We start from the raw sequence: 25,024 nt of genomic DNA, 5'->3' as shown, positions 1-25,024 counted from the left end.
TACAAGTCTAGAAACAGGGTCTAAAATAACGACGTTTATCGTTCAATATATAATTCAAAGGCCCGTAGCTTTAAATTCAATTTTCCACGAGGTTTATATTCCTTTTGACGATACAGAATACAGTATGAGCTGAGAATTGTTTTGAAAATGTTTATTTATTTTTAACCCACTTTGAAGGGTTTGAAATATCTTGTGATGGTTCATTGATTATTTTTTTTTCTTTTTTTCTTATAAAATACAAGCTCTTCGTTTATTTAACTTTAAATTCATTTATTAAATTCAATAGTTGTGTGTGTGTATGTGTGTTTGTTTTAGATTACAAGTAAAGAGATCATCTGTGACTGATTTAATGTTTATCGTGAAGTCAGTACTTTTGTTTGTAAATTCTTAGTTACTGTACAACATTAATTATTCAAGCTCGAAGAAATATCACGATTTCTAAAATGACTGTTATATTTTATTTTAATAAAAACTTACAATAAATTTCCATCTTAAATTTGTCCTTTGCCTGAAGGTTGCCTGGCAGAGACGGTTTTGAGCCATAAGGCCTCCATTTGTACATTTTGAATAGTTTTGTTTTTATTTTATAGGACTGTTGTACAATCCATACTAATATTATAAATGCGAAAGTAACTCTGTCTGTCTGTCTGTTACTCAATCACGCCTTAACTACTGAACCAATTTGAATGAAATTTGGTATAGAGATATTTTGATACCCGAGAAAGGACATAGGCTACTTTTTACCCCGGGAAATAGGATAGTTTTTATCCCGGAAATCCCACGGGAACGGGAACTATGCGGGTGGAAAGCTAGTATAGAATAAAATATAAATAAATAAAGTTTATTTTCCACAACAAAATTATAAATAAAAAATCATCCAAGCAACCTTGTGTTAGATATTCATACAAAACATAAGAATTCATCAGAAAACAATACGTTTTAAAGTCTATGTATGTTCTAGGCATTATAAATTGTTTTATATTCAGGCCATCGCACAATACTCTATTGTAGACTGGATACAAATGCGAAAGAATTCTAGTTCATTTCAAAATATTTAAATAACTATTGTACAATATTTTTCTATTTTCTAAGTTCTATTTTGTTATTGTAATCACCATTTTATTATTAGATATTCGATTTACAAGACTTTTAATATCATTAAAATCGCATCCAAATTGGGATAAAAACTATCCTATGTGTTACCTTCTATTTGTGTGCCAAATTTCATGAAAATCGGTTCTGTAGTTTTTGTGTGAAGAAGTAACAAACAAAGAAACATTCAAACTTTTGCATATACATATAATAAAAGTAGGATGTTATATATTTTCTGTGTGCTCTTATAATATGTATATAAAATGTATCGACTTCGAGGGAAATCGCCACCTTTACGACGGCATGAATTTCACAAAGCATTAGTTGATGTAGTGATGTGAAAATAATATTATGTAATTATATCGATGAATATTAACAAATATCGTACTATTTATTGAAGTGCATAAGGCATAAACAGACACATTCATTTACAAACTATAACACACAATGACTAACAAAAATTAAAAACATTACTTACAGTTTTATTGTATTTTATTTTAAGATTTAACTCTTTTGTGTCGCGTAATACTTATTTCATATTCCAATTCCGTAATAGATTGGAACGAGCAAACCAGTTATTTTAGTAACTCATTCCATCCGTGTGTCCCTTTTTTTGTTTAGAAAACCAAAAACGATCCATTATGCTACTTACCAAGAAATTAATATCGTACAACATAATATTAAGTGGTATTTTTAGCATAATATGAGAAAATTGGGTTAAATCATTAAAAAGTGCAAGAATTCAAATAATATGATTTATAAAACAATTAGGTACGTCTATATATTAAAATTAAAACAACTCAACAACATATTATCTCTAACAAGGAATTTAAAAACTTATTCACAATTGCGTGGTAAATGTATCGATAAACACTCTTTCGATATATCACATCACTAGTTCCGTAAGAAGCGCTTATTTCACGTGACATTACGCAACTGGACCTTCACAATGGCTCGACCATCACTGACCGATTGGTCCAAGTGTAAAGCTGATAGCTGATATAAAATGAACTACAATAAGTAACTATAAGAATGTAACTAAAAGGTAAGATATAATATTATATTTGCCGTATTCGTAGATAATTAATAAAAATTAACATTTTAATAAGAAATTCGTGCATATTTCGAAAGCCTGCCACAACTATACCTTAATATTATAGAGCTGAAGAATTTGTTTAAACGGTCATATCTCAGTAACTACTGCACTGCTATAAAAAATTATTTCACCGTCGTATATGCTCTAGGCTATATAAATGAGCGAAACCGGGACGGATCGCTATTAGAAATATAAATAAAAAACGCTCCACTTATAACTTGCACCACACAATGGTCGAGATTATTATTACGTCGACTATTACGAGTAGAATAGGTGATTTTTGCTAATAACGTACATTTGGCGTGAAATACCTTTTATTTGAGACCCATTGATTAATTCCCACGTGTCTTAAGGGTCAGAAAGATCTTGCTTAGTGAGAGGAAAATAATTAAAAATGAATTAGTGGCAAACTCAAATATTTATTTATTCAATTAGACTTCCTTTAGAAGCACTTTCGAATCGCCATTACATATTTTTAACAATTACCACCGATTCGGAAAGCAGTATCTATGGAGCCGAACCGGCAAGAAACTCCATAGTTGCTCTTTTAAAATCAATGGCAAGGTCAGGAAGGTAAAGAAAATAAATTTTGAATTAAAAATTGAGCAGTAAAATGCGAGAAGTACATAATATTATTATATCTTTTAGGCTGTAACTTATAACGCACTAATCTCAGGAACTGCTGGTCCGATGTGGGCAATGTTTCGGTGTTAGATAGCCCATTTATCGAGGAAGGCTCCAGAATATATACCATCAGGCTAAGACCCAAAGGAGCGGAGCAATGCGGGTAAAACCGCAGGGCACAGGTAGTTGTTTATAAAAGTACGAAACCAAATTCATCACGCACTGTAAACGCACTTTCGTGAACAATTCACGCGAATTTCAAACAAACTTGTTTACAAAACGCTTCAAAATCGTTTTGTTTCAACTCTATTTATCATTGAAATATAAAATGTGGCGAGATCTTTATGGTTTTGACAGAGCAAACATGTTGTACAGAGTAGAATGGTATAGAGGGTTTGTTCAAATTTATTAATATGTTGATAGTGGTTAAAACTATAACCAGACATTGTAGCATATTCTATACCTAAAGCCTCATTCTACGACTAAGCTATGTGATCGATATTCAGTAAAGGACAAATAATGAGTATTTTTAAATGCTTTGTAATAAATTATTATGTATGTGCTCCTAATGTTAAGAATTTATGTATGTTATGCCTAAGGATGTATTTGCACAAAAAAAATACGACAACTAAGCTTGTTAACAAAAAAAATTGGCTGTTTGTAAAGTAGGTTTACGATTGAGATGTTTACGTGATAACGTCTTATTGGTGGCAGCGCTCGAGATGAGACGGGAGATCGGTCCGTCTCTCTCTCGTTATACCTGCTATCGCGCTCGTGAGGTTTTGGTGTGACACAAGTTTCTGAACATGTCACCCGACTAAAACGATTTTAAAAACGTTATCACGTCAAAAAATCAATTGTATAGACCAAGAACTAAAATACAAAACACACAAATAGGTGCAAATTTATCTCAAACCGATTTTCTTTCAGAACACAAATCCCTGTACCAATAAAATATTTCCTTAAACTGTTAAGATGCCAATAAATACCAAACCGATGGTCTTTACTAAGTAAAATGGCATTAAATTCAAACAGCAAGCGATTCCAACCGGCCATAACCACACAAATGGAACAAAACAAAGGAATAATAAAAAATACAACGTTGCATCTGAATTTATTTACTCTGTGGCCGTTCCTTTTAGAACATAGTGTTCTTTCTTTTGCGAATATTTTCTCCGAATGCTCCTTGAAAGAGAAATAGAGTCAACATTCCTGTAGTGCTTTGTATATATTTAATAGATACTTTAATTGTTTGAGAGAATTGATAGCAGTGTAGCAAACTATAGACATTACAGTCAGTGAAAACGATTTGCAAATTATTTAAGATTAACAAAAATTATGGGATAAGAACTTTTTTTGCTGTTTATAAACCTCTACAGCTAGACTTCGACTGTTAGTTCATATTTTAACATGTTCTGCAAATCATCAGCTTATCGTTTAAAAGTTATCCTGGATAATATGACAATTTTTTTTTCAGTTTAATTTACTAAATACTGCTACGAGTCTGGTTGATTCAATTGGTTTGCAATTATTATTCAAATTCAGATGAATAAAAGAAACAAATCAAATTAATAATAATTAAAATTCGATCATAAATCTTAATTTATTACTTACTAGCTGCACTCCGCGGTTTCACCCGCGTGGCTCCGCTCCTGTTGGTCTTAGCGTGATGATATAATATAGCCTATAGCCTTCCTCAATGAATGGGCTATCGAACACCGAAATAATTTTTCAAATCGGATCAGTAGTTCCTGAGATTAGCGCGTTCAAACAAACTAACTCAATATTTTTAAAGTGAAACTTTTATTACATCGTCTCAAACTTTTTGGTCTGTGTAGCGCATGTCGCGTGACGGTCGAACCGTACGATAATTATAATCGTACAAATATGATAATTTTGTGCCTAAGTTTCACTTTTACCGTAGTTTCATAAAACCACACAACATTTTTTTATACTTCTTGCTTACTTGTAGTATATTTTTCTGTTTCGAGGTCTTGAAATAAATTCCTTTCAATTCTCCAAAAGCAGTACGTTTCCAAGTGTATCAGGAGGGCGTGGTCGATGCATATTTACTGGCCAGAATCCAGTGTTCCGTTGCAGTGAGATATGGTCAGAGCTGGTGCCAATTTTTATAGATATTAGTGAATTCAATTCTTTATTTTGGTGTACGATTTGAGATTACAACGACGATTATATGGTGATAAGGATAGTTTTTGTGTAGGTTTTTAGTGTAGTAAGTATGCTTTGGTAATATGGAAAAAATTGTGTAGGATAGAATTGAATACGTGTAAAATAAACATTGACAAAATAAATAAGAATATTATTAATTACGTATGTATATTAATGTATATTAGTTTTTGCATTGCTCGTGGTAATTAAAGAATAATATATAATAATTAATATTATTACATATAATGTATTTTTAATCCGTCTCTTTGTCTATATTTCTGTTAGTCCGAAGCTATCTTAGAAAAAACTGAACCAAAACCAATAAAACTTTAACTGAACGATAGCGGCATTTTTAAACGCATCCTAGTATCATATAGGTTACATTCTGCACCTATCCTCAAATTGAACCAACATTAACATTACGTCCATTCGAAATAAGACACATTTTACATTGCACAATAAATTCAAAGGTACAGTTTACAGATAGGAGTATTTACGCTATTGGCTTGCCGCCAGGCTGCGCTTGTCTGAAACCGCATATACTCGTTTGTTACGGTTTGGAAAGATTTTTGAATACAAAAATTCAAAACTAAATGCTTGTCGTTAAGTTAGTAGAAATAAATTTAAATTTATAAAGAATAGAAAAAATTCGATCACGAGGCGGGACTCGAACCCGCATCCTTTCGCGCCAAACCGGGACGCCTGACTAACGCGGCCACTCGTGACCCTGACGTGAGAAATAAATTGATTTAGTTTAGATGTCTACAAATATTCAACCGGTTGAACAGATTTTTCTGAATTTTAATATGGGATAATTATTATAATCAAATTTTATATACTTTTCTTTCCTTCGAATATTTTCGAATACACAAATAATAATCGATACAGTTTAAGCTTATTTCGCCTTGAATTTTTCAATCAATATCTGTAATATACAAAATACTACCAATCATTGAAGAAAGAAAAACCTTTATTTTTTATATAAAAGCCAAGTCATATCCAAGTAAAGTACCTTGTCATAAACACAAAACCTCAAGTGAATCTAAAACTTCTTCACAAGAACATCGATTCCACAATCGAGAAGTATAGTTCTTAGAAAGTGAGTATTTTCATATTATTTATACACTATCTATAAATTACTAGGCTCTACTATGTAAAAAAACTAATTAGATGATTTACGAAATGTAGCTTCCAATTTATGAAAAAATTATCAAAATTAGTTACGTATCTAGATTATTTAGTTTTTTTTATATCTATACTAATATTATAAAGCTGAAGAGTTTGTTTGTTGGTTTGAAAGCGCTAATCTCAGGAACTACTGGTCCGATTTGAATAATTCTTTCGGATAGCCCATCGAGGAACGCTATAAGCTAAATCACGCTAACACTAACAGGAGCCGAGCGGAGCAATGCGTATAAAATAGAAGGGCACTGCTAGTTTTCTATATAATGCAATATAACGGGAACCCTCCAGAAAAATCGATTTTTTCCATATTATAATATTGATATTTTGCCGTACATAATAATTATATGAAGTTACATGACAGCCAAGTATCATCAAAATCCGTTCAGTGGGTTTTGCTTCAAACATCAACAAACATACACACTTTTACGTTTATAATATTTAGGTTACTCACAAAGGTTACAGAAATTCGTACAAATATATAGTTTAAAGCACAAAGTGCATATTGAGACAAGTGGTTCTTTGCCAAGATGTAGTCGTGGCACGCGATTATCTGTAGAAAGATACGACTTACGTATGACGTAAGAGCTAGTTTCCTTTGTTTATTTATATTTTGTTATGTATATCGTCCAATGTTTTAAAAATAATATGTTTAAATGACTATGATAATAGTATTCTCTTTATATGGGTAAAATATCCATACTAATATTATAAATGCGAAAGTAACTCTGTCTGTCTGTCTGTTACTCAATCACGCCTAAACTACTGAACCAATTTGCATGAAATTTGGTATGGAGATATTTTGATACCCGAGAAAGGACATAGGCTACCTTTTATTGCGAAATATGTACCACGGGCGAAGCCGGGGCGGACCTCTAGTTTAGCTATAAATCTCAAATTAACATACAATATGTATCAATTATGCTAATAATAATATTTTAATTTTAATTTATTCAGTGCAATACCTTCTTAATTCTGTTGCATGATTATATCACGTTATTTATTATTTATATATATTAACATGTATCTAAAGACGAAACAAGTAATTAAATATCAATTCAATTAAATATATCACATAGTGAGTTAAACTTTATAAGTATATTCTAATTAACACTTTTAGAGTATTGTAAGATCATCATTATGCATACCATGTATCAAAAAGTAATAATACCCAAAATCATAATAAAAACATCAAATGCATTAGTATCCAAAAAAACGTCCCTCATCTGCCATTCCATCCGTAAAAAATTCACAATGCAGTGTAAAAATAAAAAAGTTCCAAACTAAAGCACTTAAAGTTTTACGTCGCCGGCTCCTAGACTAGCCTGGTGTCTTGCCAAATGTATACTTTTGCGACACATACCGTAAATAGATTATATCTTTCCTGTTATTGATGATACAGTACCAGTTTATCATAACTTTTCATAGACAAATGTGGGTAGTTTATTAATACTTTGGCAATTTATTGGCGCCTAATTTATGATGTCGATGTTGCGTATTTAATAATAAGTTACCAAATATGTACTTATAAATTGAAGATTATTGTTTGGGATGGATAAAAATGTAGAAAGATTTAATTACAACATACCCGTTCAGTAGAAGTAGAAGACCCACGGTCAAAACATATTATTATGATTTTTTTTTTCATTTATCTTTAAAGGGTGGAAATAGAGCATGCAAGTTTTGCAAAACTTGCATGCTCTATTCTATGTTTCTATGTTGAATTATCTACGGCATATGCTATTGCAATAGCATATGCCATAATACTATTGTATGTATGCAGATTCGACTCGCATGGGTATATGTATACCCATCCGAATGCGAATCTGCATATTCAAGAGAAAGGAAACTACAGAACAGATTTTTTAAATTATTTAACCAGCAAGAAGCCACATTTGCCCTATATTTTCTTTATTTTATCCCGGGTCAACCAAGCGGAGCCGGGATGAGCGGCTAGTCTACTATAATTCAATTAATTATTTTACTTTCATAAAGGTAACATAGCAATAATAGCATATTGTGTTTCTCAATCGTACTGAAACCGAAAGCCCCTTTAAATCGTCAGACTTTAAAAATACAAATTCAAAGGATAATACTATCCAAATAAGATTCTCTGTATAATTCCTGAAGACATTCTTTGTCCTCTTAAGAAAAACCAAACAACGTTGCATAATTATGTCTCTGGCAGAGTTAAGTGTAGTCATCTCATTATAGCATCGAAATTTATATCGTACGATACGATCACGACACGATATTTCAGATTTATCGTTATTATAACTGATGAAATATAAATACTGTCATTTTTATAATTTTACAACTATGAATATGCATTTGTTTTATAAATATAATACAATTACCACGACATTCCACTTTATTATTTTAATTCTTATATTTTATAAATCAGTAAATCGATTTTATCTTCATTGAGTTCACTAAATACGATATTATTGTAGTAAATTTAAAGACAAATTTTATCTGAAAAGTTGTGAAACCGATTATAAACCTCAGGATGATTAAATTTTAATTTAAATTTGCATTTAAAGTGATTCCCTTTAGAGGTTTTGTGAATAGAAACCTTGTAAACATAATTATTCCAAAAGATGTTAGAATTAATAACAGCTTTTCATGAATAAATTACTTTGTAATAAATATGCTAGAATACATCTTAAATTTAAATTAAAAGACAAACTTGTAAGTTGCTTGTAAGCGCTCTATTTAAAACTTAATAAACTTATAATTCAAAGTACAAACATAATAATAAGTCTATTACAATATCGTGCAACAATCAATTAGAAAAATTAAACACATTACCATAATTTTCTGCTCCAACTAATAATTTACAATTAATTACATGCATATTATGTTTAGCATGACTTAAACAAGCCGATTATAACCAGACGCTCATTACGGTGTTAACACCACACGATAAAATGTAACGACACGACTGATCGCGACATGTAAATGGCACGTAAACGGGTAACGATCGGAATCGGAATCATTTCCATAAATAACAAGATACTTGAGCGGTTAACGACATTTTTAACGTTTTTAACGATTCATCTCGTTATCTTCGTTATTAGGATTACCTGAGGGTGGTTTTTTATGTAAAAAAACTCTTCCAGTAGGGCGCGTTTATAAGCCTTTACGTAAACATTTGGCTGCCATTTTGTATTAGTATAAAGGGAAAACTCGTATGTTGTAATGAGCATTTATAAGCTGTTTTATTTCAGAGGGGGTTAAAGCTGTTTCTGATATTACCAAAGCTTGCCAACAAATCGATTAACTACAAACACACACACACACGTTAATTTGTACGCATACTATGAAGACTGCATAACGTTTTTTTTATTCTTATACATTTCTGTGTAACTCTCTTAAAGAGGTATTCCTGTATTCTTAAATATACTTTGAATAACTATCTGAATTTTGGAAATATTGATATGTACTTTCACAGCAGTAAATAAAATGTAGAGAAATACCTACTTCTCAAATTAAAAAAAAAAACACAACTGCTATTTTTATCAAAATTTGAAATAAACTAAAAATAAATTTTTTATCTAGCAACTAAGGAAGCCCATTGAAAATCTATTTTATTTAAACCTCAAGTTTGCCAACAAGTAGGACTCTGCCCCCTCGGGACACAAGACGTCAACGTGCACTGAAAATGCGGAATCTAAAGTTATTTCTGTTCGTAAGTTATTCAAGTATATTATGTGAATTTGTCAAAATAACGCAAATGAGAAAGATGAAAAAAGTATTGCTTTTGTGTATCCATACTAATATTATAAATGCGAAAGTAACTCTGTCTGTCTGTCTGTTACTCAATCACGCCTTAAATACTGAACCAATTTGCATGAAATTTGGTATAGAGATATTTTGATACCCGAGAAAGGACATAGGATAGGTTTTATCCCGGAAACCCACGGAAACGGGAACTATGCGGGTTTTTCTTTCTTTTGCGCGGGCGATGCCGCAGGTGGAAAGCTAGTTGTAAATAAAATTAATAATAAAGAAAGTTAAGAAAATGTCATATACATACCTACTTAAAAGGCATACCTATTATATAAATCCTATATTTCCACCTTATCAGTTATCACTATTATAAACATACCTTCCACCACGAATGTCTGTTTGCATTATACTCAAAAATTACTGTACCGGTTTTCATTCAGTTTTTACCTGAAATCGTAGTTCTTGAGGAAGGTTTTATGTTTAGTTTTCTTGCACTCACACATTCGTATTACACACACACACGTACAAACACACACACATTAATTAGTTTATTTCATAACAAGTAATTATCAGGTCTTACACTATAGTTGTACAACTAAATTCCCTAAAGTCAGTTTTAAAATAATAAATATATCCAAAGTACTTACCTTTAAAAAGAATCTTTCGCAACATTAGCGCTACTAATGCCGTCGACTTAAAAAATTCATCGATAAGCGAAATTATCCAAATATTTCACCTTTCAGCTTGCGATAGCGCATAATGCATCGCCTGGAGCTTGCCAATGACAGCTTGCCAAATTGATAGTGATGTGCTGGAGTCATCGATACTTTGCGTAGTGGTGGAAATGTATCGATAAATTGGGTTTGTGTTATGAATTTTTATAAATTGTTTCTTTTAGTAGTCTGGGATTTATTTTCGAGATAAACGTTGTAGTAATTATATATACAGAGTATTGCCTTGCGACTTTTAGTATAGAAATAAGCTGATAAAATGAGAGAAGATGTAACATTTAACAAGATGTAGCATTTGAATGCCATTAAAACAAAAATATCAGGTGTAACATAATTGAATAAAATCTCTCCTTAATTACTATGAACAAATAGAATAAAAACAGATTTGAAGAAACAAACACAAGGATGAAGGTTCAAACACGACAGCTACAATAACATTAACGGATAAATCAAACTTTGAACCTATTACAACCTCAAGAATAACCACTTCACTCTAACTCATTTAACCTCGATACCCGCACTTACAACGTTGAGCAAAATGCATGCCATAACTCACTTTAACTACACTAAGATCACATAAATCTAATATACTAAAGATCCACAAAACAAAGCCAAGTCTAGTCGATAATTTATCGATAACACGAGAGGCGTGGCCATGGAAACCGTCCAAGACATCGATAAGGGTACAACACTAATGTGTTGCGATTTGTGATACGGAGATTTAGTGATGCGTTTTTACCGATATTTGGCGGTGTAAGGCGGTGAATAAGTCACTTTGGAAATTGTATTTTATACTAGTATTTTGTTACTTACTAGGGAATATGTTTTTCTTACAAACTTAGATCTTTTTGTATGAAAATCTGACAGAAAAAGGACTTTAGTGCTTAAATATAAGGGTAATTTAAACTCAAAGGAACAGTCGGAAAGCATATTATTCCAATTATTTCGTTTAATATAATTTGTAGACGAATTAACAAGACTTTTAGCTACAGTTTTTTATTTATAAGAAATCATTACGTTACAACTTAGATATCAATATAATAATATTTACATTATTAAAACAGTCTTTCGTTGTAAAAAAAAGACGGGTTGCACTGGGGGAGTGCCGGCAGAAGTGAAAACTTGATTATTAACGTTGAGCATGTTTGATATTATGTCTTACGCTTTTTCGATCAGGTTACGTGTCCTGACGCGAGTTTAAAATTTTTATACCCATTACAGAAAAAGTGCTCAACGCCGCTAAAGAAGTTTTCACTTTAAAAAAAACAATATGGTAGACCGTATACCTCTAAGATTATAATATTTTTGGTAGTTACACAGTCAACTTCTTGACCCTGGTTTTAAAGTTTCATAAATCGGATTTTTTTTATTTGACTTAAACCAGAACTCAAACATGCTTTGTGTCTATTATAATTCACGCTATTTAGTTCATTCACAAAGTAAAAAACTAAGAAAAAGTACGACAATATTTTTAAAATTCATTAAATCTTACAAAGGGCGTACATAAACATTCATACAGCCTTTTTAATTAAACTAGACACCTTATATCCATAGATAAGTTCTTATTATTAATATATAGTTAAGTTCTTAAAATCTTCAGAGCGTTACATACAGGAATTTCAATTTGAAACAACAAAGGAGCGAACTAAATTAAAAATGGCGGGCCGTAAATTAAAAAAGTAATTTGCTTGAAATTTTTTTTTACGACGTCTCGTTACAGATACGGTAAATATTTTTTATACGTATCGTATATATTTATGACGTTGTCTTGGAGTTTATTATTTTTCTTTTTTACTTGATGATATGTCACAGATATTTAGGATTTTATAATTATGGAATTTTCTTAGAACAGGCCGGTAAATTTTTATTAAATTTTCTACTCCATTTTACATAGAGGTATAATAAGTAAATAACTAGGGATCAACCTGTGTTTAATTAATATTTAAATTAATTTATTATTTTAATTCAATCAGATAGGGAAGGGCTTTCAATTTGGTTTCCAATTTACTTGTACATATTTATTAATCAAAACATATTATGCATTGTATTACCATTATCATCTGCCTATTCTTTTTCTATTTTTTTTCCTACTGCTAGGACATAGGCATATTTTCATTTGAATATACTTCATATGAATCCTTAAAACTTTATACGCATTCAAAATATGGTTTCATATACCTACTACATAATATTTAATAAATACATACACACATTCAAACTATTCATACTATTACATACTCAAATAGATCGCACTCCAATTAAAAAACTCAATAAAATTACAGTCAAAGAGTTAAAACCATTCAAAGGATTCACTTTTATACGGTTTTCACTAATTATTTAACACTTTGACAAATCAAACATAACCCGTTAATTAAATTTAAACCCTATTATGAGGGGGATTAAATTTAATCTGGCTTAACCAAGGACATTATAATGGACCTAGAGTAATTGAGAACGGTTAATGTTTTGATTTAATATTTTAATTATAATTTATTCAGGGTTAAATTGCGGTGTTGAAATAAAACGGTTTTAAATGGTGATTAAAATTGTATTATTTATATTCTTCAAATAGTTACTAGTAAAAAATTATAGGTTAATATTAAAAGCATGATAGGTAAGTTCCATCAAAATTGATTCAGCCGCTGCTAAGTAATTTTCTATACGTGTATATTAGGTAGGTATTGCATGCATAAAATCACGTTCGCAGTAAATTATTTTAAAAGCATAGAAAAAACGTAATTTGGGTGACATTTCACTATGATAATCTAAGTTTTTTATATTATACTAGCGGTCCGACTTTGTTATAATATATTGTTATGTTTACGTTTTTTTGATAAGAACCATCCTCGTACTTCAAGGAATAGATTCCGCAGCGCACGCGATGACAGAATTTTTATTAAAGAATTTTTTACACCTTGGCTTACATTATTGCATTTTTGGTAAGGATCTCTAATTTTTTTCAAAATGCAATATAGCCTATGTTGCTCAGTGAAGATGCAGCTTTCTAATGTTGAAAGACTTTTTGAAATCGGTCCACTAGTTTATGCGTGAAAACCATACATACATAATTACAAACCTTTCCTCTTTATAATATTAGTATAGATAACTTCTAAGAACATTGTTAATTATTAAAACTAAAAACAGCATATCAATACGTATCCAATATAACATGTGAAGCCCGTTTATACGAATTCAATTCAAAAAACTTATATTTGAATCCGTAACGCAAACTAGTTTAAAATTCAATAACAGGAAGTTGGAAAACTTTGACATTTCCCCGGACGGAGGTCGCGCCATCTTTCTTCCGGTTCTCAATGTCAATTATGTATTGGTGATTGGGAATGTATTTTCGACCTTTGTTTTTTTTGGAAATTTACCGTGAATTCTGTATTTTTGGCAATTTTTGGTGGCAGTTTAGCGTAGAATAATAAATCGGATGACAATATTTTGTATAAATAAGTTAGCAGATTTATTTATACAGAAGAAAACATTTAATATTCTGCCAACCTAAAATTATTCATTCACAAAATATATTGTATCCACACGTTTAATAAAATATCCTACTAATATAATTATAAATGCGAAAGTTGTATGTTTGTTTGTTTGTACTTTACGCAAAATCTTCTGAACCGATTTTTATGAAATTTGGCACACACATATAGAGGTTAACTTGTATAAAAAACATAGGATATTTTTTAATCCCGAAAATCATACGGGAACGGGAACTATGCGGGTGTTCCTTTGACTACGCGGGCGAAGCTGCGGGCGAAAAGCTAGTACATACTTAGATAAATTTAAACCGCTTCGAAAAACTCAACTCAAATAAATAAACAACTATAAAAATAAATATTCACAAAACAATTCTTATAAATTACACGACACGCTTACCACGAGAGCGTTTACACATTTATCAACACCAGCCGAAAGGAGCAATCGCATTGTACCTAAATCACTTGAACGCTATAAAGGAGTATAGTTGTAAACACGGCTATTCGAGCAAGCAATGAATATTCAAACGCCGTGCCGACGAACTAACGTATGGTGAGCTAACCCGGATTATTTTGCTGTGAGCTCTGATTAAATTCTATAAGTCTGAAATATTCTGAAATGTTTAGAACGTTTGTCTTTGTTTATTTTGGCTCGTGTTTTGTATAGAAAGATGAAATCGATCTTTAGAATTTTGCAGATTAGTTTTAGATAACATTTTCAGTAAGTACTTATAATTTGTGTGTGTTTTTAACAGGTTTTTCATATATTTTTCTATATTATATTCGTATGCAACCGACTCGATTTTAACCTACTTGAAACGTACATATTTAATTGAAAATTTTTACATTTAACAAACATCGGCGACCATAAAATAATCATAAGTTTTTCCTTGAGATTATATCGGTCCATGGTTTTTCTTATTAAAACGTTTACTTTAGTTTTATAAAACTACTAGGTTTCCGCCCGCGGCGTCGCTCGCGCAGTCAAAGAAAAACCCGCATAGTTCCCGTTCCCGTGGGATTTCCGGGATTGCGTCATTTTCCTGGGAAAAGTAGTCTATGTCCTTTCTCGGATATCATAATATCTCCAAATTTCATGAAAATTGGTTCAGTAGTTTAGGCGTGATTGAGTAACAGATAGACAGAAAGAGTTATTTTCGCATTTATAATAATTATTATTCTATAAACTAGTACTACAATTAACTATTAAGAAAGAGCCACATACTGAATATTAATGTGCCTTCATTCAAAAGAAAGTATCGTAGTAAATAATGTAGTACGAGTTGTACATACTTGTCGTTGTTACGTATCGAAGTTCAGATAATTCGGAATTTTGTTCGTTAAACTTCTAAGTCGAGTACACGGTAAAAGTTACACTGCAAACGTCTTCATAATTCTGTGGGTACACTGGGTTATCTTTAACGTACATCTAATATCACATACGTTATAGGGTATTTAGAAAAAAACTATAAGGAAATTCCCATGGAAATGCGATGTATCATGGCGGTTGAAAGTACAAGTTGATATACACAAAAAGAATAGCTATCAAACACTTATAATATTAGTAAGAAATAAGGGTGCAAGAAAAGGGTAGGTATTTGTCATAATGCGCGGGCAATGGGCATAAGCTTATAGGCTCCTATTTATGTTTAGCTCTATACTTCGAACTTTACGCTATGTTAATATTATTTACTAGCGGTCCTCCCCGGCTTCGCCCGTGGTACATATTTCGCAATAAAAGGTAGCCTATGTTCTTTCTCAGGGTCTAAAGATTATCTGTGCCAAATTTTATCAAAATCGGTTTAGTAGTTTATGCGTGAAAACCATATATACATAGGTACATAATTACAAACCTTTCTTCTTTATAATATTAGTATCGATTATCAACAATCTAAGAAATAATTCGCTTTCCTACTTCACCTAAAAGCTTGATACATAAATTTCCTTTTAAATTCGTTATTATTTAATACCCATTGTGCCTCCAGCCTAATCCAACTCACTCATAATCAAAGATAAATACACAATATTAGCAACCGCCTCACGTGGCCATCGAGAAGTTTAACAAAACTTAATGAAAGGCTCTTATAATCCTTTGGCTTCTGACTTTGTTACAATAATACGAAAACGAGGCTTAACAACTTCTATATTGAAAATTTTGAAGAATAAACAGTACACAACTTTCAAAATACGTGCAGGTGCTTATAACAAAAATAACGGGGTTACGTGAAAAAAATTTAATTTATTACTTTAATTTAAAATCTTTCCTAAATCAAAATCGATAAATTCTGAAAAAAAAACACTTTATTAGAAATTTTTATGATTGTTATCATCTTTTAACCGACTTCAAAAAAGGAAAAGTGACTCTATTTGACTCTATTTTGGGTTTGATACCTTATCACTTTCGACTGGGTGTGCTTTAAGACTGGGAGTATCGATTTTGATAATAATTATTCTTTTATTAAAAGCTGTTGCCTTCCGTGTTGTACCTTCTGACATTTGAAATTAGTGTTTCGTCAAATTAATTAAGTATGTGAAATCGGTGTGGTAGTTATGATCTTATTCATCTTATATATAAAAATGAATCGCAAAATGTGTTGGTAAGCGCATAACTCGAGAACGGCTGAACCGAGTTCGATAATTCTTTTTTTATTATATTCCTTGAAGTACGAGGATGGTTCATATGTAGAGAAGACGTAAATATTATGACCGCTAGTTCTATATAAAACTAAAAATATTTCCTCTCAATTTAAAGAGTACACAATAATATTATGTACAGAAAACGTCAATTTTCATAACCACACATTCGTAACTAGCAAATAAACTCAACGCAACCTGACAGGCCGCCATGACACCGCACGATTGCCGCCAAAACTGACATGTGTTGACATCTGTCAGTTTCGTTACCCGCCATGTAAACTGTATAATTGTTTATTGTGCCACCGTTTGAATTAATTCACACAATCAGGATTAGATTCGGCTGAGATGTTATTTAATTGTGTTGTTTATTGCGTGTTGAATTTATGTTTGTTTTGAACGGGAAAATGAGATATAATTTAGACGCACACAATTAATGTTGGATACATTTTTGACAGATAATAAATTGATTTAACTTAAAAACATGATAATGTTTTCTTCACATTACTATTATTGATGTGAAGCTTCTTTATGCGCGTTGAGAGTAAAATTTCAAAGTCACGTCACGGAGTAAGACGATTATTTTGTTATCTTTGAATCTTGTAGAAGAAGTTTCACTTCTGACACGTGAGCTTGGAACACGCTCTTTTTTGTTCTATGTTAAATGTTTTTCGGCTAGACTTGTAATCAACATAAGAAATGGGGAAAAACGTCCCAATTTTGTATAGAGCATCTATGATTTACCGTCCATAGACAAAACTTATCTACTTTAAACTTGTATAGCCTGTACACAAACTTCAATAATAAATCGCTCGATTCCGATACGATTCGAATATTTCGATAAAACATGAACTTTTGTAGTCCTCTGCGAAAAATGAGTTATGGAGATTTGTGGCAGGGCGTTGTGAAATGTGCCTTGTATGTAAGCGATAAGGTTTTGATCAGAGTGTAGATTGTTGTGAATGTCTGAGAAATAGAAATTGCTGGGAAGGCGTTTCATGGATGCGTACTTTTTTCATTTTAAAGTTTGCTGAGTCGTGTGGAGGACGGATCCCTTCACACCTATTATTGAATTGCATTTTACAATTTCGACACCGTATTGGACGTATTTTTGAAGTGTAAGAAGGAAAATTCGATGACGAATATTCGCTTTTTTCTTAATATTTTAAGTTAAACTATTGTTGTTAAAGATTTTTTTAAGGTAAACTATGTATGTTGATAGTAAGATTTCAAGGTCAAGGCAATACCGGATGGAGTAAGGCAACGATGTAAAATCTTGCCAAAGAAGTTTCACTTCTGACACGTATGCTCGGCACGCACGCTCTTTTATTTTATAAAACAAGCATAATTCTGTCTTTACATAGATTTGGTTATGTCATGTAAAACGTAACAATAACTATTTTCTATTTTGGAGAATTTTCACGTAAATAATATCAAACATAACTATTAACAATTATTTATATTACTTTTCTCTATATGCGTGACATATTATGAAAAAACTGTCACGCTGTTATTGAAACAATGACGAGGGACGCTCATATTGTAGTTCTTCTGTTTTATTATTTATTAACTTTTTCGCAGTTTTTGTATTATTTTTTAGTTTGACGTATTAGTTTCTAAGAGTAGATAACATAGTATATTATTGGATGGTAGTTCTATTATATTTAATATTATAAACCTGAAGAGTTTGTTTGTTTGTTGGTTTGAACGTGCTAATCTCAGGAACTGCTGGTCCGATTTGAAAAATTATTTCGGTGTTAGATAGCCCATTTATCGAGGAATGCTATAGGCTATACCTATATCATTACGCTAAGACCAAGAGGAGCGGATGTTAGTGAACTTAGCAGATCATTTTTAGCAGATCAAAAAAAAATGTGAGTTCTTATCGCGTGCAGTTGAGTTCTACAGTTCCTGATACTTTTTAGAAATACTAGAAAATTTATTTATGTCATATTTCATCACGCCGTAGCATCACGCCGTAGCATCACGCCGTAGTATCATGCCGTAGCATCATGCCGTAGCTTCATGCCGTAGCATCATGCCGTAGCATCATGCCGTAGCTTCATGCCGTAGTATCGCGCCGTAGCATCACGCCGTAGCATCACGCCGTAGCATCACGCCGTAGCATCATGCCGTAGCATCACGCCGTAGCATCATGCCGTAGCATCATGCCGTAGCATCACGCCGTAGCATCATGCCGTAGCATCATGCCGTAGCATCACACCGTAGCATCACACCGTAGCTTCACGCCGTAGCATCACGCCGTTACACATGCCGTAGCATTACGCCGTAGCATCACGAAGTAGCATCACACCGTAGCATCACGCCGTAGCATCACGTCGTAGCATTACGTCGTAGCATCACGTCGTAGCATTACGTCTTAGCATCACGTTAAGCCGGGTCCAGGTCGGGTTTTTTCAAATGTCTAAAAAGTATCAGGAACTGTAGAACTCAACTGCACGCGATAAGAACTCACATTTTTTTTTTTTTTGATCTGCTAAAAATGATCTGCTAAGTTCACTAACATGAGGAGCGGGACCACGCAGGTGAAACCGCGAATCGCAGCTAGTAAATAATAATGTTTGTGATGATTATATTATTTTCAATTTTACGAGTAATTTGGATAATACAATACAAACATACTTAATATCCCCATTTATATTTTTAGTGAATAATGTAAAAACACGAATTAAAAATCGATCAAACTTTAAACTATTTGTATTATTTTCCAACGAATCACAAGCATAAAATCAATACACAAAATCACGAAATTAAAAACATAATTTGTAAGCGAATTTAATTGCGAATAAAATGAAGGCAATCAGGTAACATCGTTATAGCAGGAACGATGATTGGCCCTAGAGAGTACAATCACGGACATAACTTGTATTGGAGATTTTTTGATGAAATCGCCCTTTTGTTGAACGAAATACATTTCTGTTGAGTAAGAATTGATCAATTAGAAGGGTTGGAAGTGGTATCTCCGATATATTGTTATTTGTTTTGATAATTTTGTTATTTTTTATGTAAACAATGGTGGTGTGAAAGTGCAAAATAGAACCTCATTTATAAATAGTTTCAAATGTGTGTGATGGCATGGCAATCGTAACATAATGTTATTACTTATTTTATTTCTATAAAACGAAGAAGAATACAAAACTGCAAGTCAACGCAAACTACACAACTATCTAAAATTTCCTTCAATTGATTTAGACAGCTCTACAACTAAAATATAATAATTATTGTGTCTGTAAAGAAAAGCATTCAACGATGAAAAAATGCTTTCTATATACATATTATGTATAAAAAAATATTCATAAATTCCACACTCCAAAAATAATTGGCACATATTTCACATAAAAAATATCGAAAAACGCTTTTCTCTCCAACTGTATTTATCAGTCAGGAGTAATGACAAGGCATACTTATGAAGCTTAAAGTTCATTAGCTTCAGTTTTTGGTCCTTCGAAATTGCAATCGAAGCAATGTACTTATGTATTAATACGATCACTGTAGCTTAATGAAGTCTGTAATGATGGACTTAAAATAAAGAAATTCGTTTATTTTTGAACGTGATCAAGTAAATTGTTTTTACAGGTCTATCCTAGCTTGAAATAGTCAATTAAAAGTTAAACTATCAAGTAGGTAACTTTGAAAACAAGTTAAAAGTTCGAATAGATATTTAAATTTCGTTGTAACTCACTGATTGTAATTTTAGATATAGTTTCGCAATTAATTATGAGTAGGTAAGTTACGCTCAAAGATCGAAAACGCTCATTGAGTTAAAAATTATTAAATATCCACATCGCGTTGTAGTTCCAATGAAAACGATCACAACGCGTTGCGCGAATAAAGAAATGCCTTGATGCGTTTTCAAAATTAATTTGTTTACCATAACATTTGACTGACACGTACCCAACATACATTCCTAAAGCCAACAATATTCACTAAATTTCCCTACATACCTGTAACGATTACCATCCTACTAATATTGAAAATGCGAAAGTTTGTGAGGATGGATGTTTGTTACTCTTTCACGTAAATGCTACTGAATCGATAGCAATTAAATTAGGTATATAGGTGAAGACCCAGATTAAGACATAGACTTTTTATCCCGTAAATCCTACAGGAACGGGAACTATACGGTTTTTTCTTTGAAATCTAGTAGCATTTAATGCCCAAAGAAAATCTTAAGCTCTACCTGATTCAATTTCAAGGCAATGCGCGACGCTCATTGAAAAATTATATCCGTACCAATAATAAGGCACTAACTAGACTCAGTATTCGACATAACGTTAATGCAAGTGAAGTCACGGATAAAACTTATAGCATATATCTAGATCGAGGATGTAGGTCACGTTTCCAGATCCACTCGTTATGTGTAGAAATATTCTAAAAGTTGGCTTCATTCCGCTGGATTATATCTTTTATAAGTTTTTATTAATCTCACCGAGATATTTTCGGTTATATTATTTTAGCCTTAAAATATCTTAGCCGTGAGATTTCGCGTTTTAAATGAATCTTTTATATTGCTGTATTTTATTTTTAGAGAAATAAGATTGGAGTTTTTGTTTCTTGTTTTCGCGAATAAAACTTCAAGGAATTATGTGAATAAATATATTCTTACTAGCGGTCCACCCCGGCTTCGCCCGTGGTACCTACATGTTTAAACTATCCTATCTCTCAAGTTGGATCGAACTGCACATGGTGTGCGAATTTTATTATAATCAGTTCAGTGGTTTAGAAGTCCATTGAGGACAAACATTGTGACACGAGATTTATATATATTAATACTAGCGGTCCGCCCCGGCTTCGCCCGTGGTACATATGAAAAATAGATGTTGGCTGATTCTCAGACTTACCCGATATGCACAGAAAATTTCATGAGAATCGGTCCACCCATTTCGGAGGAGTATGCAGACTAACATTGTGACACGAGAATTTTATATATAAGAATATATGTATATTCACTTTCTTTTGTCCAATTGTAATATTAATTCTTTATTTGTAGATCACTCACTCTGATCACATATATGATGCATGCTGGAAACTTGGAAATGATTCTTTGAAGATTGAAAATCATGAAGATGACACTGTAACTTTGGGTTATCAACGTGTATGCATTTATTGTGGACGTTCTGTATTGCGCACACGGTTTCATTTACTAAGAAGATTCTCAACGCGATCAAAGAATTAGAGCAGTGATATAAGAGTGGATATTACCTCGTCATTTAAGTTATTGAGTGTTTTGATAATATTTTAAGTAATAATAATCTTCTAATGCCAATAATCTTCTTTTTAAATCTCAAAGTAAAAATGAAAGGTGTTTTAACAAAGTATTTCTTTACAGATTGGAAATAGAGCAACATATCTATGTCATTCTTGCTGAGTGAGGGCTCTCATAGGAAGGGAAGCAATAACAGTTTATTATTGTAATTATTTAGTAGGAAGAAGAACTGTAGGTTGCTGCTGTCACGTTATGCGCATAATATGGTACCTTAGCTGGGCAAGGTATCAACCAGATTTAATGCCGCCAGCACAGTTTCTGGATGGTGTGTTAATTGTTTATGATGATACTGATGAATAAACGATTTATGAAAAAACGTGTTTTATTTTATATATAAGTACCTACGATGTTTTGGTAGGTACTCTAAAAGAATAAAAGTTCGATCCAATATCTCTATTACCTAACTGTTCTTCTGTTACACTCTTTATCTAAATAATGTATATTATAGGATATAAACTTACCTCTGCTTAGAAAGAAACAAAGCTATTCATTGAACTCGAGCAAACCTAACCTCAATTTTAGTGACGTTACAATATGCTCAATATCCCTGCTATCCCATAGAACAGATCTTTAATTGTTATATTTATAGAATCTGTATATTGCACGCCTCATAAGCGAAGCGTTGAGGTGGGTACTACTGTCACTTCGCGCAAAACATCTGATTTTTCAAACTTAAAATGTCTTTATGTATCATACATTGCACTTGTAAGATAATATACATACACACACATATTAAGAAAAAACACTATTTTTAACGTTCATGATATTTTTGATGTCATTTTTGTTATTTAAACTAGTTAAAAAACAGTTTAAAAAAGTTCTGTCTTGGACGTCCGTGTGTCTGTATGTGCGGATCCTTTTTCTTGTTAACACGATAGCGACCGAAATCCTTTACTAATCGAGTCTTTTTTTTCTCTTACGCTTGAGTATGCTCAGGAATAGAACCCTTTCATTTTTCAGGGTCTGATTCGATGTGGTTTAATTGTTATTAAATAAACAAAAATAATAATTAATAAATATTTATTAAAAAAAATTATGAGGCGTGCACTTTTGGATTTTCCAAATTATTTTTATCTATTTAACCCCACATAAATCAAGAGCTTTTTGTTGAAATTAAGCTCTCCATGCGATTAGAGCTTTTTGTGAAAATTAAGCTCTCCGTGCGATTAGTTTTTTGTGAAAATTAAGCTCTCCGTGCGATAAGAGCTTTTTTGTGAAAATTTAGCTTTCCGTGCGAATAGAGCTTTTTGTGAAAATTAAGCTCTCCGTGCGATTAGAGATTTTTGTGAAAATTAAGCTGTCCATGCGATTAGAGCTTTTTGTGAAAATTAAGCTCTCCGTGCGATTAGAGCTTTTTGTGAAAATTAAGCTCTCCGTGCGATTAGAGCTTTTTGTGAAAATTAAGCTCTCCATGCGATTAGAGCTTTTTGTGAAAATTAAGCTCTTCGTGCGATTAGAGCTTTTTGTGAAAATTAAGCTCTCCATGCGATTAGAGCTTTTTGTGAAATTTAAGCTCTCCGTGCGATTAGAGCTTTTTGTGAAAATTAAGCTTTCCGTGTGATTAGAGCTTTTTGTCAAAATTAAGCTCTCCATGCGATTAGAGCTTTTTTGTGAAAATTAAGCTTTCCGTGCGATTAGAGCTTTTTGTGAAAATTAAGCTCTCCATGCGATTAGAGCTTTTTGTGAAAATTAAGCTTTCCGTGCGATTAGAGCTTTTTGCGAAAATTAAGCTCTCCGTGCGATTAGAGCTTTTGTGAAAATTAAGCTCTCCGTGCGATTAGAGCTTTTTGTGAAAATTAAGCTCTCCATGCGATTAGAGCTTTTTGTGAAAATTAAGCTTTCCGTGCGATTAAAGCTTTTTGTGAAAATTAAGCTCTCCGTGCGATGAGAGTTTTTGTGAAAATTAAGCTCTCCGTGCGATTAGAGCTTTTTTGTGAAAATTAAGCTCTCCGTGCGATTAGAGCTTTTTGTGAAAATTAAGCTCTCCATGCGTTTAGAGCTTTTTGTGAAAATAAAGCTCTCCGTGCGAAAAGAGCTTTTTGTTGAAATTAAGCTCTCCATGCGATTAGAGCTTTTTGTGAAAATTAAGCTCTCCGTGCGATTAGTTTTTTGTGAAAATTAAGCTCTCCGTGCGATAAGAGCTTTTTTGTGAAAATTTAGCTTTCCGTGCGATTAGAGCTTTTTGTGAAAATTAAGCTCTCCATGATTAGAGCTTTTTGTGAAAATTAAGCTTTCCGTGCGATTAAAGCTTTTTGTGAAAATTAAGCTCTCCGTGCGATGAGAGTTTTTGTGAAAATTAAGCTCTCCGTGCGATTAGAGCTTTTTTGTGAAAATTTAGCTTTCCGTGCGATTAGAGCCTTTAATGAAAATTAAGCTCTCCATGCGATTTTATGCGGTTATCAATTCGGCCGGTATATTTTTTTTTATGTATGTACACCGTACACCGTATGTTTTTTCGGATAGGCCCAGTAGTTTTTATTTTATGAGCATTTTTGTCTGTACTCGATGACTAAGTTGATATGTAGCAAGTAACTTTGATTCACTTCCCGGTAACCGATTGAGCTGAAATTTTGTATACGTATGTAAATTTGATAGCGATGAAACATTATCATGACATGAAGCTGATTTGATGATGGAATCGGAAGGTGGCCATAGGAACTCAGTAATATATTGACTCAACTTTATCGAGTTTGGGCTCGTTTGATTCGTGTTGAGAAATACACTAAAAAGTATTAAATAAAAATAACTGCGTTAAAAACAACCGACTTCAAAAACGGAAAAGTAAGAAATAAAAAAGATTTGATATTATTAACTACTACATAATATTATTGTACATATTTCGCAATAAAAAGTGGCCTATGTCCTTTCTCGGGTATCAAAATATCTCTGTACCAAATTTCATGCAAATTGGTTCAGTAGTTAAGGCGTGATTGAGTAACAGACAGACAGACAGAGTTACTTTCGCATTTATAATATTAGTATGGATATA

The 25,024-nt window shown here is 32.3% G+C and overlaps 1 protein-coding gene across 2 annotated transcripts in view; it reads left to right on the top strand.

Moving 5' to 3' along the window:
- Nucleotides 1-25,024, top strand: part of nrm (neuromusculin) — a 361,740-nt gene that overhangs the window by 263,404 nt on the left and 73,312 nt on the right. The window lies entirely within an intron of this gene.

Source organism: Colias philodice, chromosome 27, assembly GCF_061535455.1.
Source record: "Colias philodice isolate Cphi_HAF_F1 chromosome 27, ilColPhil1 Martin Lab GWU primary, whole genome shotgun sequence".
NCBI lineage: Eukaryota > Metazoa > Arthropoda > Insecta > Lepidoptera > Pieridae > Colias > Colias philodice.
Note: the sequence above shows the minus strand (reverse complement) of the source record. Positions and strands in the feature narration are given on the sequence as shown.